General features: G+C 39.7%; 1 protein-coding gene across 6 annotated transcripts in view; it reads right to left on the reverse strand.

Annotated features, from left to right (window-relative positions):
* The window catches only part of cep128 (centrosomal protein 128), a 165673-nt gene that overhangs the window by 23265 nt on the left and 121534 nt on the right, over window positions 1–20874 (reverse strand). The gene's annotated exons all lie outside the window — the stretch shown is intronic.

The following is a 20874-nucleotide window of genomic DNA, read 5'->3' on the forward strand; positions in this document are numbered from 1 at the left end:
ACTGTCACATCACAAAATGACAGCATCACCCAGCCACCACAGCTGACAGCTGCACAGCCTGAGCGACACAGCACAGTTTCCCACAGCTGGGTCCAAAAGCCCAAAATACCTAGAAATGCTGCTTGTCTGTCTGTCTCCGCAGAGAACTACACAAGACCGGCCCTAACCGCCCATCGATCACCACACCAGCCCCTACACTAAGACTCCTGGGGAACCTGATCGAAAAAGGGGGTGGCCCGGAAACTCTACCTAGCCATCACTTTGGAAAATGAGGTGAGCTTGGAAGCCCTGGTAGACACCGGCTCAGACCTCACTTTAATGTCAGCTCAGCCCTTTGAAAGACTCGGCACTAAAGCTAAGAGCAAAGATCGAACTCTTATACCCCAAACGTGACAGCTGAACGTGCAGTCCTACAGCCAGAACAACATCCGGCTCGAACAAGTAGTTCCCAGGAACTCCAGCAGCCATCCATGGGTACACAGCCTCAGCACCAAGTCAAGATTCAAGTTCACTACCCTGCACCTTCCAGCTCGCCAGAGACCAAGAAATGCTGCTCAACGATGCGTGAACTGATACAGAAGGCCTCTAACACATAAGGCCTCCTCAGAAAGGGTCCCCTAAGATCCCATTGTTTCCGAACTGCAAAACCAGAGGGCACACAGAATGAACATAATGCAAGACTCTGTAAAAGGGTCCCTGGTCAGCATAAAACATAAAACTTTTAAAGTAGATGAAAATGTGTGCTCGAAGAGAAGCAAGACTCTGCATTAGACAATTTAGAATTTAACTGATTTAAAGAAAATCTTGAATGGACGTGTATGCCTCACCTGCCAACACACTATACACAACTTTTTCGAAACAAACATTTGCTACATGCTGGTTGAAATGACACTGCTAAACATTAGTTTCCATGACAATAAAGGGTTACAGGAAACCCTAGCTCCAAATAAGGCATACGTCACCTTGACGCCATAGTGTAGGAAAACCACCTGAGTTGAAACTACTGTTAACCTACAGGTTTAATTTGATCATTGCAATCCAAACGGAACACAACATGCGATAAGCATTTTGATCACTGGTTGCTGGCTTGTCTAAATGCAGATAAAACAATAGCTGGAATTGACATCTCTACTGTAAGTGAAAGAGTCTTAGATTTCCAACTAATATAAGTAAGTTCAGCAGTAAAGCGTAAGTCTGTTTGACAAAAAAAAAAATCTCATCTCAGCAGCTTGTAAACTGTACCGATATCTATCCTGCTTTGGTTAAAGAAATCCAAATTGCAGTATTGCTAAACCTGTTTCTGACAAAGGAAGCTCAGGACAGTGTTATATATACGTAGACCTGGGTGATGCTCCCCTTTCTACAATGTAAAAGCCTTACAAATTATTGTTAGATTGATGTAATTCACCTAAAAATTTTAGCTGCATCTACAAGCAGAGAGCTACCTAGCGATCAAAACTGTTCACTCGCTGAAGAGCCAGCATTTGTGCATGAGAGGGACGTAACTATAGATGCTTAGACAACCTTTGACTTACAGCAAATCTATTTCCTTACTCGGTAAACAAATAGAATAAGTTGTGTTAAATAAAGAGAAGAGTTACATGAGTAAAACTAGCAAATGCCAAAACACAGTCGCATTTTACTTAATGTAACGTCAAGTTCTCAAAAGACTTTTAAGTATAGGCGCCCCCTTATAACCCTTTTAACCCGTTAAAAGGTGCAGACATTCTTCAGGTACTGTCGAATTGTTCTGACATGCTCTAGTTCCCATGACAATGACTTGTCACAGGAAGTGCTAACTCGTGATGTCACGTTGTAAACAAACCAGCCTAGGTGGCTAAGCTAACCTAACCTAGCGTCCATCCAGCTTAGGCTAAGCTAACCTAACCTAGCATCCATCCATCCAGCTTAGGCTAAGCTAACCTAACCTAGCATCCATCTAGCTTAGGCTAGGCTAACCTAACCTAACATCCATCCCGCTTAGGCTAAGCTAAATAATAACTTCTACAGTTAGCAGTTAGCATCATTTACTTTAAGCCTTAATTACAGCTGCTGTTTATACAGCCCAAAGTATTCTAGAATACTTTCTTTAACCCCAGTTAGGGTTTGTAATTCTTCACTTTCCGTACTTTCAATTCTGCTCAGCTAAAGTTCACCTTCACTAGTTTAGGCATAGGCCTTGCTGAGCACTGTAGGCTAAATCGCCAATTAAACTTAAGCTTAAGTACATGTAAAATGTGTAGCTAGAGAAGAATCTGTATAGTAATGAGAATTTTCATCAGCATGTTGACTAAACATTTGAAGGGACACACAAAGTGGTCGTGAACACGCAACCGCTGTAACCCACCATCGAGTGTTGGTCCAAGCGAATTCAAAGTTTAGTCACTAGTGCTACTGACTATTCTCACATTCAGATCATTCCCGCTGTTTTGACCACTCACCCACGTTTTATTTTTATTTTTACTTTAATAATAATAGCATTCAGCTATTACCTTGTCTTTTCGGTCATCTATATGATTCAATTCCATTTCCTCTCTTGTTGGAATGTGGTTCCATTTCCCATAGGGCCCAGAAAGGAAACAGAGACACCTTTATTTGTGATTTTGTTTATTTTCAACAAGTGCACTAATTTTTATGACCCTGCAACACAAGTAATTTCAACGATTACTAGGGCATAACTATAGTCCTGAGGATTGATAATAACCATAATTTGAATAGGAAAGCTGTCCTTTTTCCCCCTATCATTCACTTCGTCAAGCCGTAGTGAACCACTAGTTAAGTCCTGAGAAATAATTTAGTCATAAGAACCATCTTAAGTCAGTTATTTCATCTCGGCTATGCCCTTTCCGGGAAATACTCTCGGAACCACATAAGTCTTAGCCTCCTAACATCCACAGCTAAGATGATAAGGATACAAGACACACTTCACTAGCTAGATACACGTGAAACGCATAGCTTTATGCTACATTCCTAGCGAACCCATTAAACCTTGGTTCTGAACTTTTAGGGTCATGCATTAGTCTCACCCCAAGTGCGACAAAATGTCACAGAACCTCTGCTTAACCTGACCTTAACGTTCCAGCTTACCAAAGACTATGACAAACAATGGACACTATGAGAAACCACCTCTCATACCCCTCCAACCACCCACGAACGCCGTCTGCACCCACCGACAACCAATGCCCCTGACAACCGACGTCTACCGGCACATGCTGCGTGCACAAGACAACATTCAGCGTTCTGCACCTGATGCCATCACTGCGCCACAGCTTGTGGTGCCACAGTGCAAAAGGGGGGTCATGCCAATGTATGCCCATGACGCACCATGTGCTGCACACCGCAGCACCAGAGACACTTGCAAGACACCGAACCAAGTGGCATACCGGCGTCCTCAAAAGCGGAAAGACTGTCCTAGCCAACCAAGGACGACACTCGCTGAAATTTTTCCTCCCTTTCTCTTTCTCTCTCCCTTTCACTTTTACCAGGATGCTGCTGTGGTTTGCCATCCTGTGCCTTCAGTCGACCAGAGGCCAGCCGCAATCGGAGATCATCTCACCAGGTCCGGCATCAGGCATCGTCCTGAGGGAACAACCGGGACTCCTGATCACCAACTGCCGGACCCACACCCAGAAAGTATATGTTCGACTAGACCCGCGTAATGTTTACAGAGCACATTACCCCAGCGCAGTGGCCCAATACAGTTGGGCCGGTGCCCGATGGACAGAGGACTCCCTCACTCACGCTGAGGCCGATGTCAGGCACATGCTCAACCAACTTGAGAAAATGACTGTCACACAAGCGGAGCTAAGTGGACACAACCGCCGCTCCAAACGGTTCCTTGGAGCTTTGCTCGGAGCCGCCGCTGCCGTCGGAACTCTGTTTAACATCGGTATGTCTAGTGTCAACTCAGTGAACTTAGCCACCGTGAGACGGCACGTGGCCGAAATCCGGACTGAAATCCCACAGATAAAAGAGCAACTCAACACACAAAGTGCCTCCCTTCAGACCATCGGCAAGACTTTGAGGGGAACTGTGGTGGTTCTCAACACTCACAGCGTCCTGCTGAACCAGACCGTGAACTCTATGAAACAGCTGTTTACGGTTTTCCAGAATGACTTTGCTCAAACTCAGCGCGTCACAGCCCTGATGGCAGACATGCTGCGGGAGGTGAGCTCTTCCATTGACAGCCTAGCCATGGGAAGGATTCCACCGTACCTGATACCCTTAAGCCTTGTCCAAACGGTGCTGGCTTCCGCCGTCACCACGCCAACTGACCCTCTACAAATACACCTCACCTGTTGTCCAAGCCTGGACCGCAGCCGACACCGCGCTGTGTATCTCTATGGTAGTCAGCCACATCCTGTCACTAGGCCTGGCCTTCATCCTGTATAGGAGGCTCAACGAGATGCGAACATCGACAGCCAAGCTCACGAAAGCCGTGTCTGGAGGTTTCCGACGGAACCCCCGGAAAGAGGGGATCACACCAGACACCGCTTTGAATCTCGCTGAGCCCTCAGCCTCAATAACCACCTGCTACAAAACCCTCATGATTCACCTGCCATCCGCCATTGTGATGATTGTCGTCCGATGATGTCTCCACAGAGACGTCATCCGACGAAAAGGGGGACTGTAGGGTATGAGCGCAGAATCATGGAGTCAGCATTCCTTAACACAATAAACACACGTTAACAGGGGTTTCTAAAGCCCCAACCTATGACTCTTCCAATTCTAAATCTTCCGTTAGCGCCAGCCAGTCTGGAGGGTAGATTAGTTTGTGACACCTTTACAGCGTAATGAGTCCCCACAGAGATCCTCGCGCGATCCTGATTTGTTCGTAACCTAACATCCAAGAAGACCGTTATCTCCAAACCCCCCCCCCCAGCGAGGAAGGAATGCCAGATGCGCAAATGGACAACACACACACACACACACACACACACACACACACACACACACACACACACACACACACACACACACACATATATGCATCTATAACATTAAAACCCAGAAATGAGTGATTATGAAATGTAAACATGATGTATTCCTGTATGTTTGAAGTTTATACTGTATCCTGTCTATCTAGGACTGTTAGTTATGTAGTTGAACCTTGCGGACTTCTATAAAGGTCTAAGAGTTTATATATATCCTTGTATGCGTAACAAACACGGAGTGATTGGTATTAAACGAAATCGCTTTTAAACTTACATTTTAAACTTGGCCAACTAATGTTTAACCAAATCCATTTGTGGCAAGTTTGGTCTTGATAAACTCCAATCTTCATTCCCCATTTGTTAATTGACATTACATTTTGCTAAACTTGTGACACATTAGTATTATAAGAATTGTGAAGATTCTGCTCTTAAACACCCTAATTTCGTCGGTTTCAAATGTCTCTCTCTCAGACAAAGAGCAATAAAAACCAAAGTCCCGCCTGTGAAATTCCAACCCTCTAATTGGCCAAGTCAACAGGAAGAGGCCGGATTTCTCCAAGGTGATAAATGACGCTTCCCCCCTCCGCTCTCTCTCTGTTACTTTCGACTGTCAAAATGTAAGGTCTCGCCTCCGGGCGAGCTCTTCGCCTTTCTTTTATTTGTTTCTAGTTTAGTTTGTGTTTTTCAGTCTTAGATAAGTCTCCGTGTTTAATTCCAATCGACGAGTGAAAAGAACACCGCGTGACATATCTCTTCAGCAAATCCATCTACAAGGGACCTTTAAACGAGCTCGCGCTCGTTTTGAAGGAGAAACACGCGCACGTGACCACGTGGCGAGAGAGGCACACACGCTTCTTCACCAGCCATGCGAAGATGTGACGTTAACTCCGCGTGATTTCCCCGTAGAGATCTTTATTTCTTTTCTTTGTTAGTCAAAGTTTTGTTTTCCGTAGTCGACTCTGTTCACTTCCACAAAGTGAAACAAACTTAGCCGAACTATTTTCCTTTGGTAATGTTACCCCAAAGACTTGGAAACTCCGTTCAACGCGCGCCAAGCAGCACCCAGTGACGCTTCCTAAAGGACTCCGCTCACGCACGCGCAGGAATGCCGCGACACAGAGAGACCCAGAAACTTAAGTATATCTCTTTATAGAGCTTCTAAGAAGCATTAAGATGATGTTTTCGTGTTGTCACAGGCAGGTGACTGTCAGGGGAATGTTGCCAATGCTCTCTCTCTCTCTCTCGCTCTCTCTCTCTCCCTTCCCCTCTCACACGTGTTTCCATTGTCCACACTCTATGCATTTCTCGTCCATCTATGCCTTATCGTGTTTTGTTGTTTATTATGTTTGTAAATAAATATATCCCATGTAACCGTAGTAAATACATAAGTAGTTCTGCCTTATTAAATTCATTATATTCATCTGATTGATGTACTGCCTTTTTGCTCATTTAAGTCCCTTAAGTGCCAAAAGATCTTATAGCAACAAGCTTACAAATTAAAGATACTTTAAAGAGTATGTGTTTATAGGGCAGGAAACCCAATTCTTGTGGCCACAGAATTGCTTTTCCTGAAATCCTATAAAGTAAGATGATATTGTGGATTCCCACAGATATTAGTCTGACAATTGAGCTAATTAATTTAGCCTGTTTTGTAAGACGTGGTCCGTGCAGGTAATTGCAATCAACTTGTGGTTAAGTGCAAGGATACACAAGCATGCATGCAGGTAAAATTACATATCATCCCTTATCGGGAGTTTTATTAACATGTAAGACTGATCTAATCCAAACATGTATGAATAATTATTAATTACCAATTATTAATTATGATATGCAAATTCCCCACGGATTAGATCCGCCCCAGAGTCTTTACATCTAGGTCAGCCAGAACCGGGAATACTTCCTATAACACCTGATGTACTCGTTACATCATGAGAAGAATGGCATCTACGCTAATATTAGTCTCTCTGTTTATCCCGAGGTTTACTGTAGTCAGCCGGATCTGGGCCGAATCCAGATCAGATGGTAGATCTTCAACCAAACCATATGGAACTGAATAAATATTCTGAATGTTCCAATCCAATCTGAATTCTGACCTGTAATTCTGCCTGAATCATAATCATCACTGTTCGTTCTTTGGCCAGAGGAGACACCATTATATGAGAACTGAACTGAGCTGGACAATGACATCACTTTTTTCTCCAGAGCGGCAGTATAGATACATTAACTAAATTAATAACTTTTTTACAACAAAAATTAACCATCACTGAACTTACTTAAGCTGGACTATGACACTATTTTCAGCTGTACAGCTGAAACAAACTTTGTTGCATTATTTTCCTGTTATCACTGTAAAGCTGCTTTGAAACAATCTGTATGGTAAAAAGCGCTATATAAAGGTGTTGTAAAAAAGTTATTAATTTAGCTCATTTATATATATATATAGCCGCTCTGGAGAAAACCATGATGTTATCGTCCAGCTCAGTTCTCATATAATGGTGTCAATGCAGGCAGATCAATAATATTGTTGAATATTAAATGTCCCCAACTAAGCAAACCAAAAGCCAAAGGCGACAGTGGCAAAGAACCAAAACTCCATCAGGTGACAGAATGGATAAAATAAAAACCTTAGGAGAAACCAGGCTCAGTCAAGGGCCAGTTCTCCTCTGGCCAACGAACGAACAGTGTATGATTATGATTCAAGCTATTCAGTCACAAGCAGAAACAACAATTGAGGAAGTAATTATAATTTTAAACATTTTTTAAAAGGTTACAGAAGCATCAAGCTCTGTTGCCATTGCTTTAAGAGAGGTCTGAATTCTCTTTTGGAGAATGGAATTGACATGAAAGTGATGACTATGGACAGATCCCCGCCTATATAATTCATCACGAGTTATTCATCATGTAGTGAAAGGTACGTACATCTTGCATTACTAAATCTTCTTATGGTTGTTTACATGTATAAATTTCATAAAATCTCTACAGCAGTATATAATTGCTGCTTTGAGTATTTTTTTTTGTGAATGCTCCTTGTCAGTTGCTCCTCTTTCTTGTGGGGTACCACAAGGTTCAATTCTTGGCCCAATCTTGTTTTCTTTATACATGTTACGGTTAGGGAGTATTATAGGAAAACATGACAATCTGGGGCTCAGGTCAGGAAGCAGACAAACTGGCTAAACCGACCGTCTGCTAGCGGCCTCGCGTCACCAAGGTCAGATAAATCCCATCACATAGAGCCTCTTTCACCTAGATATCATCATATAGAGACTGTCTGTTCCCCGAATTTGGAAATCCAAAAAAAGTCCAAACCGATCTAAGGTTAAAAATGTAATTGATATTCAACAAATAAAAAATAGATATAATACAGATGAGCAAACGATAAAGCTTGGGTTGCTGAATATTCGATCCCTTACTTCAAAAGCGCTCATAGTTAACGATATGATTTCAGATTATAACCTAGATGTGCTGTGTATGACAGAAACCTGGCTAAAACCAGACGATTACATTACTTTAAATGAGTCCACCCCCCATGATTACTGTTATAAACATGAACCTCGCCTGAAAGGCAAAGGGGGAGGTGTTGCTGTAATTTATAGTAATATTTTCAAAACCACTAAAAAATCTAGTTTTAAATATACTTATTTTGAAGTGTTGGTGCTTAATGTAAAAATATATAATGTAAACGATAAATCAAGTTTGAGAATTCTGGTGGCAACTGTATACAGGCCACCAGGGCACCATAAAGATTTTATCAAAGAATTTGCTGACTTTCTATCAGAATTAGTATTGACTGCAGATAAATTCCTAATTGTTGGTGATTTTAATATACATGTATATAATGGAAAAGATGCAACGGGATTGGCATTTAAAGACATTCTTAACTCTATTGGAGTTAGACAACACGTGTCAGGACCTACTCATTTTCGTAATCATACTCTAGATCTAATATTATCACATGGAATCAATGTTGATGCTGTTGAAATTCTGCAGCAGAGCGACGACATCTCAGATCATTATCTAGTCTCATGTAATTAGTACATTTAGCCAAGGCTGCAAAGCCAACTCCGTGTTACAAGTATGTTAGACCTATCACTTCTGCCACTAAAGATTGCTTTACCAATAATCTTCCTAATCAGTTTCATCGTCTCAGCATCCCAGATAGCTTAGAAGAACTTGATATTGCAACAGAAACTTTTAACTCTCTCCTTTCCAGCACTTTAGACACAGTTGCTCCATTACGCTTAAAGAAGATTAAAGAAAATAGTCCAACGCCGTGGTACAACGAGCACACCCGGGCCCTTAAGAGAGCAGCCAGAAAAATGGAGCGCAACTGGAAGAAAACAAAACTAGAGGTATTTCGGATTTCATGGAAGGAGAGCTCGATTGCTTACAGAGAGGCTTTAAAAGCTGCTAGATCTGCTTATTTTTCAACCCTATTAAAAGAAAATAAACATAATCCAAGGTATTTATTTGAAAAAGTGGCTTCACTAACGAAAAAGAAAAATGCTTCAAGCCCAGAAGTTTCCAAGAAACACAGCAGTAATGACTTTATGAACTTCTTCACTTATAAGATTGATAATATTAGGGACAAAATTATAACTATGCAACCGTCTACTACAGCATCACATCAGGGAGTGCATTATAGTCTCCCTGAGGTAAAATTTGATTCATTTGTTGCCATAGGAGAGGAAGAATTTTGCAAACTCGTTAATTCATCTAAATCGACAACATGTATGTTAGACCGACTAAACTACTGAAAGAGATGCTTCCAGAAGTCATAGATCCTCTTCTTAACATCATTAATTCGTCTTTGTCTCTAGGATACGTACCAAAAACCTTTAAGCTGGCTATGATTAAACCACTTGTTAAAAAAATGCAACTTGATCCTACAGAATTAGTCAATTACAGGCCAATCTCAAATCTACCTTTTCTGTCAAAGATACTAGAAAAGGCAGTATCCGCACAACTGTGTTCCTTTCTTGAAAGAAATGGTATCTGCGAGGATTTCCAGTCAGGATTTAGACCGCACCATAGCACTGAGACAGCTCTCATTAGAGTCACAAATGATTTGCTCTTATCATCCGATCGTGGTTGTATCTCTCTATTAGTGTTACTTGATCTTAGTGCTGCATTTGACACCATTGACCACAACATTCTCTTAAATAGACTAGAAAACTATGTTGGCATTAGTGGAATTGCATTAGCATGGTTTAAATCATATTTATCTGACCGCTATCAGTTTGTAGCAGTAAATGAAGAGATGTCTTATCGATCACAAGTTCAGTATGGCGTACCACAAGGCTCAGTACTAGGACCGCTGCTGTTTACTCTGTACATGCTACCTTTAGGAGATATCATTAGGAAACATGGAATTAGCTTTCACTGTTATGCTGATGATACTCAGCTCTATATTTCTTCCAAACCTAAAGAAACTCACCAATTCACAAAATTATCGGAATGCATAGTTGATATCAAAAATTGGATGACTAGTAATTTCCTACTACTAAATTCTGAAAAAACAGATATTCTAATTATTGGACAAAAAACTTCCACACGTAATAAACTAGAATACCGTCTAACACTTGATGGCTGCTCTGTTAAATCTTCGTCATCAGTTAGGAACCTGGGTGTGCTCTTTGATACCATTCTTTCATTTGAAATCCACGTGTCTAGTGTCTGTAAAACCGCATTTTTCCATCTTAAAAATATATCTAAATTACGTCATATGCTCTCATTGACCAAATGCGCAACAACTAGTTAATGCGTTCATGACATCAAGGCTAGATTATTGTAATGCTCTACTGGGTGGTTGCCCTGCACGCTTAATAAACAAACTACAGCTAGTTCAAAACGCAGCCGCTAGAGTTCTTACCAGAACCAGGAAGTACGACCATATTAGGCCGGTTTTGTCAACACTGCATTGTTTCCCTATTAAACATCGTATAAATTTTAAAATATTGCTGATTACTTACAAAGCACTAAATGGTTTAGCTCCCCAGTACTTGAGCGAGCTCTGAACGCATTATAGTCCTTCACGTCTATTGCGATCTCAAAGTTCTGGCCAGTTGATAATACCTAGAATATCTAAATCGACTGCTGGCGGTAGATCCTTTTCCTATTTAGCACCAAAACTTTGGAACAATCTTCCTAACATTGTCCAGGAAGCAGACACAGTCTGTCAGTTCAAAGCTAGACTAAAAACACATCTCTTTGACCTAGCATTCACATAACACTCTATAGACTTCTATAATTCAATATTAGGCTGCTTAGATTAGGTCAGCCGGAACTGGGAACACTTCCCTTAAATAATGATGTACTCGTTACATCATAAGAAGAATGGCATCTACGCTAATTTTAGTGTCTTTGTTTATCCCGAGGTTTTCCCGCAGCCTGCCGGATCCAGGCCGTTTCCAGATCTGACGAAGGACTTTCGCCTGGACCTGATGACAATGCAGTGCTGAAGTGCCAACTAGCCTCTCCCTATGGAAGATCCCTATACCACTCTACAGATAAAGCGTTGTGGAATTTTTCGGTTCGCCTACCTACCCAAAGTGATAAGATAAAATAAAATTCTGCATCAAAATTTATAGACAAGACAAGTAGTTTGTTTAGGCATGGTTTGAAAGGAATTACAAACCTGCGCACATATATTCAAACGCACATAACTATAGAATCAATTCTTAATGCGCATGTGACCACCATCAGCTTCTATCACAGGTTCACGTTTAAAGTCTGTTTAGAGAGAACGGTGTCGTCTTAGCGGCCCCTAATTTAATAACAAATTATCATTTAGACGGAAGTGAATCAATCAAAACTAACTTTAGCTGGAAAAAACATTTTTCAAGAACCACTATAAAACCAAACCAATCTCTATTACCTTAAATTATATGTTTATCTATGTAAAGCTGCTTTGAAACAATCTACATTGTTAAAAGCGCTATATAAAAGAGGATGACTTGACTTGACTTCAAATTTTGTCCAATTTTCTCCAACCATGTGCTCAAATGATCTTCGGACTGAGCCGCATAAAAGTACTGTTCCCGATTTTTTTGTTTTACTGGGAAAAAAAAAAAGTTATGGTGTCGCAAACTTAACGAAGTCCACCCAAAATTGGCTAAGAGGCTGTATCTCGGCCAAAATTTGATCAATTGAAACGGAAATTGGTACACTTCATCGGAAGCATGTTCTGAGGTTCCATGCCAAAGTTGGGAATAGCGCCACCTATGGGTCATGAGATATGAACAATTGCTATTTTGGCCAATAACTTTTGAACAGTTTGTCAGAAAATCATAATTGTGGTATCTATGGATTCCTTGCATCATGCCGAATCCGTGGATATCGATTTTGCCATGATGGGATGTACTACATGTCCGCCATTTTGAATTTTGTCATAATTTGCTATATCTTTTAAACTATTTGAAATTTCTTCACCAAATTTGGTATGGATCATCATTGGCATGGCCCGAAGGTACCTGAGAAGTTTGATCACAGCGCCACCTAGTGTTCCAGAGATATCATTGTTTTTTGAAAAAACGCTTATAACTTTTGCTAACATTGCTTGAAATTTGATTTCTTTATGTCAATATATTCCTTGGCTTATGCCGATTTCAACGATATCTCATATGCTATTTTTCAACAATGTGACTGGCTGCCATATTGGAACGAATGTAAAACAGTTTTTTCGCTACTCCTCCTTCAAAATTTGTCCAAAATTGTCCAAAATTTGCTCAAATGATCTTCAGACCGAGCCGCATAGAAGTACTGTTCCCGATTTTTTTGCTATACTGGGAAAAAAAACTTATGATGTCGCAAATTTAACAAGCTCGACCCATAATTGGTTCAGAGGCTGTAACTTGTGAATAGTTTGTCACAAAATCATAAAATTTGTGTATATCGATTCCTTGCGTCATGTCGAATCCGAGGATATCTATTTTGCCAGGATTGGATGTACCACGTCATAAGCTAAATTAGCATTAAGCTAGTTTAGCATGCTAATCTGGTTAACCTGCTTTTGTGTGCTCATTCTTACACTGAAACCTCTCCTCAGCAGGCTTGTGAACATGCATGAGTGATTAGCGCAGCGTGTTACACCACGGATCCCGATGCTTAGCGCCGTGGGTTCGCCACTCAGTTTGAAACGCGCCCAGACCGCATGAGGTACTGTGGCAGGGAAAGATGCAGAAGTTGCGTCTGTTCAAGGCATTGTGCCTAAGAATGATATCATCGGAAGCTGTCACATACAACATACAGTGCTTTTACATACAATTCATTGTTCTTCTTCTTCCAGAATGGTTGTCAATGGCAGCCCTATGAACCACAAGTAGGAAAATTGGCACACTTGTAGTGATTGTAATGAGTAGTAATCTGACCAATTTTGGATGATTTAATTAAACTTTTTAAATACAATATGCTCTGCATTTTTTTCTTAATTTTGAATGAAGACTTTAAACTATTGAATTTCGGCAGCTGTATAGATGCATGTCTGCCAAGTGGCGCAACGAGATGAGTGACAGGCACCTGATCTATAGAGAGTGGGTTCCAGTCCCGTGTGCGACAACTTTAATATTGTGTATAAAGTTGGCATGTCTATTCCTTTATTATCCGGGTAAGAGCTGTACTAATCTTTATTACTCTTGGATTAGAAATAAGTGTGTTTTTTTACTTTATTCTGTGTTCGTTCTCATCAGACTTTCTGTTCATTTTCATTTCATCCTATCTGTACTTCTGAACCTATCTGTTCTTCATGTACATTCAATTTCTGCTGTTTTTGTTATTCCGTCTCTACACTGCTGTTGGTGCTTAAATGCTTGCTGCGCTGCTGTGCTTACAGTACTTGCTGTGCTGCTGTAATTGATGTGCTGCTGTACTTGCTGTACTTGCTGTACTTGCTGTACTTGCTGTGCTTGCGGTGCCTTCCAGGGCTTGGGCCCGTGTTGCTGCTTGCAGCTATATTTTGCCTTTAAAACCGAATGATAGTGTCACACTTGTTTTCACAAAGTAGACCACTGACATTCACACAGTAATAGTTTTCCTGCCTCTTCTTGGATTTTTCTTTTATGGCTCGTTTCCACTGAGCAGTACGGTACAGTACAGTACGGTTCGGGTCGGGTCAGTAAACCATGATCCAGCTAGCGTTTCCACCGCCAACAGTACCCTACTTGATAGGCGTGGTGTTTGCCGGAAAGAAGGGATCAACGTCATTTTCGCGCGAAGAAGAAAGCGACAAAGTCAACACCAATGGATGGCATACAGCAGATCTTGTCCTTGCTTCTCGGCATGTTTGTCACAAGAAGACAAGCGCCGACATTAGGCATTTCTCAATACCAAGTATGTAAAGTTCTCAGCAGAAGGACTCCCGAGGACGCGAGTCCGGTAATTCTCCAAATGGAACAGCGCGTTCTTGAAAGCATCACTCAGCTCGTTCTGCATGTACATTTTAGGCAACAATAAAACGAATATGTTATAAAACACCACTCTGCCTCTTTTCGTTTTCATTTAAATAAATTTTAAACATTATAGGCACACAAATGTGGTTCAGGCAATGTATAGACCTGATTATATACATGTTTAACGTTAGCCTATTTATAACAAAACGAAATATAAAACACAACCCTGCATCTTTTCGTTTAAATTTAAAAAAATATTAAACATATTCCAGGCAATATGTGCATTTGTACAAATGTTGCAATAAACAACATTACAGTGATAATCTTGTAATAAAAAATGACAAAACTCAACCCTATCTCTTTTTGTTAAATTTCAGTTCTATCAATAATAGCCATTATAAAAGTATAAGTAAAAGGTAACCTTACAAGAAGCTATACAATAAGAAATAAAGCAAACAATTCAGTCAAATATACAAATTCAGCGCTAGTCTAACGTTAACTTTACAACGGAAAAGTTATAGCCTAAATATATGAAACTTCACTTAGCCCTCAGCCAAAACGATTGGCCAGGGAACGAATTATCGATTCACGAGACCAAAGATCACCCGTTAGATATACACAAGATGAATTACCACTGCAGAGTCAGCGGCAAACGTCAGAACGACTAGCCGAGGAAAGGCTGTTCCAGGTGGGGAACATGAGCGCCGAGCGCCCGGTGATCGCCTGGAATGGATCAAATGATCATAAATCATTACAAATAAACCGCAGATTTGAGCTTTAAACAACTACATTCTCGCCTCAAAAACTCATTTTTTACTACTACATTACAACTACATTTCGTGAAATAACCGTAGTATTATATTCCAACTGTATATTAAAAAATGGCGCTTCTTATCTTGCCATTCCCCTTGTAGCTCGCGCGAGTGACGATACTCTGTCAACCAATCAACGTTCTGCAGTGAGTCTAGCTCCTCCCTTTAGTACCGTACCACTGTGCTAGGTACCCCAACGGAAGGGTACCCAAAAAGTGGTACGGTACGGTTCGGCTTTTTGGTACCATTCACAACTTTTGACAGTGGAAACGCAAATAATTGGGTACCGTACCGAACTGTACCGTACCGTACCGTTCAGTGGAAACGAGCCATTAGTAAAATGCTAGCTGCATATGCATGTTTACCTAACTCTTTTTATTTGTGTAAAAACAAAATGTATAATGTGTAAAAGTGTTGGGAAGACCAGAAAATTGCTTATCTTATCAGTACAGTGATATAACAAAATAAGACAAAAAACCCTACCATATGGTAAAGCTTATTCCGACTGAAATGGTCTTAGCAGTTTTCAGTTGGTAGGCTGTAATTGACATACAAAAGCCAATTTATGTTGTGTAGAGAAGCAATACCCTCACAATGTGTTTGTTAAAAATAATTATAGTAATAATAAAAAAATAAAAAGTAGAAAATGTGTATTGTTTTGCTGTATTTTTCTTTAAATTAGTCAAAGCTTGTTTGGCTGCCTTGAAACCCACATACAGTATCAAATATATATATATATATATATATTTTTTTTTTAAACTATGCAACACGCGCGTTTAAACAACAAACAATAAAATCTGAACCAGCGCTTCTGCTCCTGTATTGAGAGATAACATACAGCGCGTTTCAGTTACGATCCTGGTTCCAGTGGCCTTAATACATTGATTCACGGCTTTTTAAAATGTCACAAAGCGTTTTGAGGTGGTTTTGAACGAAATATTGAAGTTTATAATTAAGCATTTTGACACACCGCGCCGAGTGCGTATTCTAAAATCGGGTTTTATCCTGGCATTGAATTAGAGTTCGACAAACGCGGCGCCGTGTTCACTTGAATTTATTTTTCTCATAACATCTAAAATAACTGAGGCTATACCCTACTTCGTAATTTTTGGTCATACAGATAAGATATCATCTTTTAAAACTGTAAAAGGTCTACTTTTATTCATGTAAAGTAGGCCTACACTCACAATAGGCTAACGACAAAACGTTTTCCACAAAAAATTAACCGAAAGCCACTTGCCTCAGCTCAGTCACGATAAGAAATCGGCTATGTCTGAAGCCTTTAAATGTCTAAATATTTAGGCTAATAAATGTTATCTGATTATGTAATCCATATGAAAACGAGAAGTACAGAGGATCTGCTCAAACATGTTTAGCTATCATGCAAGCACTTCCCAATGAGAAAATGACAAGGGTGAAAATCTCGCTCTAATTAAATGTAGGCTAAATCGCCCTGAATTAAAATGTAAAAACAGGTCAAACTATTCATTTGTCGAAATGTTGCGATATTGTTTCATTTAAGTTCATAATTATTCTATAAATGTTATTTAGTTTAGCAGCAGTACCACGAAGCACCATACGTGGTTCGAGATTTATTTGAATAATAATAATAAAAAAAACTTAATTCACAAATTGCATGCACCCTGGTTGTAAGGATCCAACGATCCCTGTAGAATTTAATATTGACTATTGAATATCAACATTTTGTTCATGACAACAAATGAGAATTCATGAGAACATGCGTTTGAAGATTATATTTAGTTTTGCTTGGAAAAAGCTGGCCCAGACCAGTTTTATTTCTTAAATTATTGAAATAATGAAATATTTAGTTATAAACTTTTATGAAAGAAATATCACTACATGTAGCTTAAATCATTTAATTCCTTCATTATCAACACTTTAATAGCCTAATGCTAATTTTTGTGTTAAAGTGTGAATTTTAAGATTTAAGATTTAAGTGTGAATTGCGACTTCTCTTTGTTTTAAGTCAGTCTCAAACTCAGATAGCCTGTGGGGGGGTTTGGAGGGACAGTTCAGTGCTTTATCGTGCGTGCAGGACAATAGGTGTTAATGTTCCGTCTTTCATATGGAGAGTGTCGGATAGCCAGTCTGATGAGCAGGCAAAGACAAAATTATTTTAGGGATAAATCTCTCGATGTGTCCAAATGTAGGCCCCATATCTAATTAAATTATCAATATTGTAGTTTATTTATTGTATCATATTTAAAGTTTTTTCACACAAAATTTAAATTGAAGTGTTCAATCCAGTTGTTTCAACTGGTTTTGTAGAGTTTTAGAATGTTTGAGCAGTGTGTATGATTGTCAACAATTTGGCATTATCTAAACATGAACTGTTGACTTCGCGGTCATGCCAAGAAACAAATGGGAGTGATCAGCAGATACAGAGCTCTTTAATTCGCGATCAACCTCGTTTTATTGCAAGGTGAATTCAACAAGGCATGCTGTGTCTTTGAAGCCACAAAGACTAAATAATTGGTTGCAGTATTTTTTTTCGCGATTTGTATGGATGACACGCAGCGACATACACAGTATAACCAGCTGTATGATATGTTATTACCCTGAAATGTTTAATTTCGAAAGAGACCCGGCGACGCAGCAAGGGAGACTAAATAAACTTGCTAAAAAGAGATCCAGCGCGAGAGAGAGGCAAAGAAAAACGCATGTTTTTAATTTTATGTTGTTTTGGACTATTTTCGTTTAGTACTGTTTTAATTGATTAATTCAGCTGCAATTTCTTTGGAAAAACAAATTTAAAATGTCGCAAGAATAAGATTCTCTGTTTCTTATTTTGCATCGCAAAGGAAATAAACTCTAAACTCGATGCAGCTGTTTTAAATAAAAAGAAACTGTCCCAACACTTTATTTAAACCTTGAAATGTTCGATGGGGTTTCAAACTTAATTTTAGTGTTTTTTTACACAATAATTTAGCAAACTAAAGACAAGCTTCTTCATTTTAATTTTCTGACACAATCGGCTCACAATCTTCCTTTATCAGTTTTGTCGTCTGTGCAGCAGCTCTACAGGAATGTAACAAATGTTACATTATGTTGTAATTTGCCATTGCTAATTAATCAAAACGCTTGACTTTAAATAAATAAACAGTCAATAAACTCACAAAAAATATATATATATATAAATATAGCTGCGAGCAGCGATTACGGGCCCAAGCCGGTGGCACCGCAACCCCGGTGCCTTTAGTTACCTAAAGGCACCGGGGTGGCGGTACCGCCGTCTTTGGCCCTTCATCGCTGCTCGCAGCTATATTTATATATATACATATATATATATATAAAAAGCCGGTGGCACCGCCACCCTGGTGCCTTTAGGGTTATTGTGCACGACGTGACACAAAATATCTGCTGGCTATCTGCCGAACGGCTCTGGTAGTTCCGCTTCAGCACTGATGATATTGTAGAAATAGTTGGTCTGGATTATTCGGGATTTTTTATTTTATACAGAAATAAGTTATTTATAATTCAGATGAGAATAAAGTTAGTGTTGATTAAAATGAAGGAAAACAAATATATTGATCTGAAATATAGCACATTAATTTTAAATTTATTTAGGTTCAATTACCAAACATACAATCTTAATTTAATTTAAAGCAAACAATACATTTAAAAGATATGGGTTGTATGCACTTTTTTTTTAATAAAAAAAGATATATATCCAAAAAACAAGGCCTTAAAGGGTTAAACTCTTGTCACTGTAACAGACACAATCTCTCTCTCTCTCTCTCTCACACACACACACACACACACACACACACACACACACACACACACACACACACACACACACACACACACACACACACACACACACACACACGTCAAGTCACTTCCATTTTAGATGCAATATTGAATAAGCAGAAAATTCGGATTTTCTGCTCTGAAAATATAAATAAGCATAAAAATTGAATAAGCACTTTTAATATTCTAAACAGAATAAGCACTAGTCTCTAATGAATAAGTACTAGTACTTAATGGAATAGATACTAGTATCTAAAAAATAAGTACTAGTAGCATGAAAATAGAGACTAGTAGGTTAAAATGATAAAATGTTAAAACGGCTTGCCATATTGGCTCAGAGAGAGAGAGAGAGAAAATGACCTTTTAAATACTAGTACCTATTAATAGATACTAGTATTTATTCAATAAATACTAGTACTAAGTCATTAGATACTAGTACCTATTAAATAGATACCAGTACTTATTCATTAGCTACTAATACGTATTCAAAAGAATATCTAAAGAATAAGCACTAGTATCTAAAGAATAGGCACTAGTACTAAAGAATAAGCACTAGTCGCTAATGAATAAGTACTAGTACTTAATGGAATAGATACTAGTATCTAAAAAATAAGTACTAGAAGCATGAAAATAGAGACTAGTAGGTTAAAATGATTAAATGTTAAAACGGCTTGCCATATTGGCTCAGAGAGAGAGAGAGAGAAAATGACCATATTCAAACCAAAATATCTGACTTCCTCTTGGTCTGAGCTAATGACAGTTAATTAGAAAGTTGTCCGGCTTGATCTGAACAATATGCGTACCGAGTTTTATGATTGTAGATAAAACTATAAAACTAACCCCCCCACTTTTGTCAAAAGCTGGCGCTACTGAGTCCCTGCACCACGCCCGTTTCTGAAACTTTGCACATGTCTACAGGCTAATAAATGTGATCTGTCTGTCGAGTTTCATGCAATTTTAAGCAATTTCAGGCATGCTAAGAGTCTCAAAAGCATCCAAAAAGAATATTAAAGTTTGATGCGTTGCCAGGGCACCAGTATCTAAGATATCAATAATCCTTTCACAGGTCTACATCTGCTGTGTATTTACATTATACAGATGAAGTTTGAAGCAAATCGGGTTAAAATAAGAGGGTGATTTAAAAGCATTTTGAAAGTGACACACTTCCTGCTGCCAGTTGGTGGCGCTATAACTTTGACTCACAATAGTCACATCCATGTGATCGGCCTCTTACAACGAACACACTGCTGAAGTTTCATTAAGATCAGCTAATGTATGCTGAAGTTATAACACACTTCCTGTTTCACGTTTCTCGCCATAAATTCGTTTCCTCGCCACGGCCAAACCGTTCGAGATATCAAAAATCCCCTGGCAATTTTTCATCCTCAATGTCTTGACTTCATGCTGACCGAGTTTCGTGGCATTTCTTTGAATTCTCTAGGAGAAGTACTTTAAATTCCATTGCATGCGTTTTACAAACAACCCTAAATAGCTGACTTCCTGTTGGGCTGGGGTAAAAAGTAAGAGCATGAAGTATATATGAACCGATGAGATCTATATGTGTACCGAGTTTCATATTATTACATGCAAGCGTGTTTGATTTATGGACCAAGTTTTCGGACCCCGTTCCAGGGGGCGCTGTCGAGCCCCCCTGCCACGTCCGGGTACCACCTTCAGCCCGGCCCTGATGGCCGCGGGTTCTGACCTGTGTGCAAAGTTTCAAGAGTTTTCGTGCACGTTAAGAGCCCCAAAAGTGCCCGTATAGTCGTTAGAATAATAATAATAAATATAGCTGCGAGCAGCGATTACGGGCCCAAGCCGGTGGCACCGCAACCCCGGTGCCTTTAGTTACCTAAAGGCACCAGGGTGGCGGTACCGCCGGCTTTGGCCCTTCATCGCTGCTCGCAGCTATATTTATATATATAAAAAGCCGGTGGCACCGCCACCCTGGTGCCTTTAGGGTTATTGTGC

This window comes from Siphateles boraxobius, unplaced genomic scaffold (assembly GCF_051911475.1).
Source record: "Siphateles boraxobius isolate OS27281-9 unplaced genomic scaffold, OSU_SipBor_1 8, whole genome shotgun sequence".
NCBI classification, from domain to species: Eukaryota; Metazoa; Chordata; class Actinopteri; order Cypriniformes; family Leuciscidae; genus Siphateles; species Siphateles boraxobius.